The 4,113-nt window shown below is 43.4% G+C and overlaps 1 pseudogene across 1 annotated transcript; it reads left to right on the top strand.

Annotated features, from left to right (window-relative positions):
• Positions 1–1,142: 1,142 nt before the first annotated feature.
• Positions 1,143–2,783, top strand: LOC311112308 (frizzled-1-like; annotated as a pseudogene). Its single transcript has one exon. The product of its transcript is annotated as a frizzled-1-like (transcript).
• The last annotated feature ends 1,330 nt before the right edge of the window (positions 2,784–4,113 follow it).

Raw genomic sequence — 4,113 nt, 5'->3', positions numbered from 1 at the left:
ATTAAAATATCGCCTTTAGCAATATTTGCTCCTGTAGCTCCCCTTTGAATAATTTGTAATAAGTAGGAGCATATAGATTTCAAACACTCTATAATTAACAATATTTTTTTACCTGTTGTTCATGAAAATACTTTATCAATATCTGTGATGCAAAACGCAGCATTCGAAGTTCTGCCTGTACATTATCAAACAGTTTTACAGTGCTGCCCATTACAAAACAAAAGATGTGTTCTAATCTGTGGTGCAGAAAAGGAAGCATTCTTCCAAAAATGCAAATTTCTGGCTTTTTAAGACCCACATCTGCTGGGAAGTGCTGACTTCCAAAGCCAGGATTGGGAGGGGGGACTGGGGAATCATGCATAATTCAGTAGGAGGAGCCGTGAGGTCAGCCTATTAAGGTGTGATAATGTTGGGACTGCAGTGACAAACATAGAAGGATAGGGCTTTTTGCTAATATTCATTAGTGGGCTTTTGGTGTGTGTGCGCATATATGCGCACGTGTATGTGAATATGTGCTGCAATATGTCGCTATCCCCCCTTTTGATATTCCTTAGCTGGCATAGCTACAGCCTCCCTCAGTTGATACCTCTGACATGATAAACTCATGATTTGATTAGGGAAGTTGTTTGATTCCAAGGTGATTTTGAAATTGTAACGTAGGTGTGGTTACTAAAATGCATTGGTCAGCCAAATAATTTGCAATGAAAACACACAAATCACTAATGTTTGTTAGGAAATAACACTAACAACATACAAATTGGATACAGTGTTTGTTCCACATGTAGCAACTTTCAGTCAAATAGGAAGACTGCATGATGTTTTAAAGTTCATGGTTTAGTTGGATAAAGAATAGAATAGACAAAAAATATATGCTAATTTTTGGGACAAAATATTAACAATCTTGGAAGATTGAGATTATCCTAAAAAGTAACCTATAATCTGTTTCAAGGCTCCTCCCTCCGTGAATAGTGGGGAGTCTTCAAACCGACCACCTCGGCAAGGATATAAAGTAACGTATGTAGCCTATCATAGAAAACTGTCTTGTCGTTTATGCTTTTGTTTTATCCGGGAAAATAATCCAGTGGTCTCGAGCCTGCGTGTTTACGCGGGGACATAACGTGGCGTGTTGGAATTAATTTGGAATGGTTAACAACAAAGTTTGTAGGATGTTTTCCCAGTTGCTGGTTCTGATTATTCTTGCACTTTTACGTGGATCAGATGGTCAGCATGGTGACCGTGGAATGTCAGTTCCTGAACATGGCTTTTGCCAACCTATTTCCATTCCTCTCTGTACGGATATTGCCTATAACGAGACTATCATGCCAAATTTATTAGGGCACACCAACCAAGAGGACGCGGGGCTTGAAGTGCACCAGTTTTATCCGCTTGTGAAAGTTCAATGCTCTCCTGACCTGAAGTTTTTCCTCTGCTCCATGTATGCCCCCGTTTGTACGGTGCTGGAACAAGCACTGCCTCCGTGTCGCTCGCTCTGCGAGAGAGCGAGGCAGGGCTGCGAGGCGCTGATGAATAAATTCGGCAGCCTAGCCTGTGAATATTTCCCTGTTCACGGAGCGGTTGAGTTGTGCGTCGGGCAAAACGTGTCTGATAGAAGCGCTCCTATTAATCCTACCTCGGATGTAACAAAATCACTTTATGGGCAGCATAGGACTGTAAAGGGACAGTTTAGATGCCCAGTTGAATTGAGAGTACCCCCCTATTTGAACTACCGTTTTCTTGGGGAGGAGGATTGTGGTGCACCTTGTGAGTCCTCAAAACCACATGGAATGATGTACTTCAATGAGGACGAGTTGAAATTTTCCAAGATATGGATTGGAATATGGTCTGTGTTATGTTGCGGGTCCACTCTGTTCACAGTTTTGACCTACTTAGTGGACATGCAGAGGTTCAGCTACCCAGAGCGACCCATCATTTTCCTATCAGGCTGCTACACAATGGAGTCAATAGTCTACATCGCTGGCTTCTTGTTGGGGGACAAGGTGGTATGCAACAACCGCTTTGACAGTCACGTCAAAACGGTCGTCCAAGGCACCAAAAAGGAGGGCTGCACCATTTTGTTCATGATGCTCTACTTTTTCAGCATGGCCAGCTCCATCTGGTGGGTCATCCTAGCCTTGACGTGGTTCTTCTCAGCCGGGATGAAGTGAGGTCACGAGGCCATCGAAGCCAACTCGCAGTACTTCCACCTGGCGGCGTGGGCAGTACCCGCCATCAAGACCGTCACCATCCTGGCGGTGGGGCAGGTGGATGGCGACGTTCTGAGCGGCGTGTGCTATGTGGGCATTAACAGCGTGTACGCTCTCCAAGGCTTCGTTCTGGCACCGCTGTTCGTCTACCTCTTCCTGGGCACCTCGTTCCTTCTGGCTGGCTTCGTTTCGCTCTTCCGCATCCGGACCATCATGAAGCACGACGGCACCAAGACGGAGAAACTGGAGAAGCTCATGGTGCGCATCGGCATCTTCAGCGTGCTCTACACGGTGCCCACCACCATCGTCATTGCGTGCTACTTCTATGAGCAGGTGTTCAGGGAACAGTGGGAGAAGAGTTGGGTGAGTCGGACGTGTAAGAACTACGCAGTGCCGTGCCCTGGGCATCATCTCCCGCAGATGTCGCCAGACTTTACCGTCTTCATGATCAAGTACCTGATGACGTTGATCGTGGGCATCACCTCTGGCTTCTGGATTTGGTCGAGTAAGACGCTGAATTCGTGGAGGAGATGTTATACGAGACTGGCGAGCAATAAACAGGGTGAGACGACAGTATAAGACCGTATACTGTTTGTTTTCCCCTGAACACACACAGATGCATAAACTGAAGAAAAGGCTACTGTGACACACTTTTTTAAAAATAAAACATTTTTAGTGTAAATAAGCTTTTTGGGGATATTCTTTTACGTATACGTATATATTTGTATTTAAAATAGACCACACATTTTATTCTCATCAATCACACTTTGATCTAAAAAGAAGAAAAGCTCAATCTAGTTCAATGAGGAGAATAGGACTGTCTGAACATTGTCATTAATTCTATTGGTGCTCCATTGAACTTTTTCATGTCATCCCTTTAGTAGTGTTTCATGTGAACTATGGGAAGATCTCAATTGCATACTCCTAGCGTCCTCTCTCCTCCTCTCCTTCTCAAAAACTAATTGGATGAGAAAGCCAGTGGTCCCTCCCCTCCCCAATGCAATTGAGATCTTCCCTGTATTTGAGAAACAGTCAACAAGGTTCTGTTGGACTTTTGCTGTATTTTATGGGTCATAATGACCTTTTTCACAATCATTCCACTAATTCAAACCTGGTTATAGGCCACTTAATAGTTTATTCTCATTTCTATTGACGTCTTTGTTTTGCCATGTGTTTTTAGGGGATGTCTGAGCATTCATTTTTCTTTCACCATGTGTATTTTATGTTTTGGGAATATTTTACCATTACAGTGAATGCAGACTTCTCCAAATAAATATTGGATTAGGGGATGATATCAATATCCCTATGTGTAAACAAAAGGCCTGTCGCTATTGAACTATCTTGACTTTAGCACTCATTCAAAAGCCTTTTACTTATGGGGATGGATCCAAAATTATTACTTTCTGAACCCACAAGCTATACGACTGGAATTGACTTTGACAATAATGGAATGCTCAGTCCAGTGCCTTTGTTTTAATGAAGAGAGTATGGGTGGCGTTATTGTGATTGAAGTCCAATAATCCAGCTATCCAGCTGTCTACACAATTGTCCAACAGCTGTTGACCAACCTCTTTCTAGTCACCAAGGGATTGTTTTCTGGTGACTCCAAGCACATTATTCTGCTTGAATGGGTGAAAATTGACTAATACCGCACCCCACATGGCATCCTTGAATAAAAAACATTATCGACTTTAATGTGGAGACCACTTTTGAAATCAGTCACACTGTAGTGTTTCCATTTATGCATGCATGTTGCGCGTATGTCATGTTCGTTATTCTATAATTAAGCAATAAGGCACGAGGCGGTGTGGTATATGGCCAATATACCACGGCTAAGGGCTGTTCTTAGCACAACGCGGAGTGACTGGATACAGGTCTTAGCCGTGGTATGTTGGCCATATACTGCAAA

Source organism: Coregonus lavaretus (assembly GCF_964263955.1).
Source record: "Coregonus lavaretus genome assembly, chromosome: 3".
NCBI lineage: Eukaryota > Metazoa > Chordata > Actinopteri > Salmoniformes > Salmonidae > Coregonus > Coregonus lavaretus.
The sequence above is the reverse complement of the archived record's forward strand: the minus strand, read 5'-3'. Positions and strand labels throughout refer to the sequence as shown.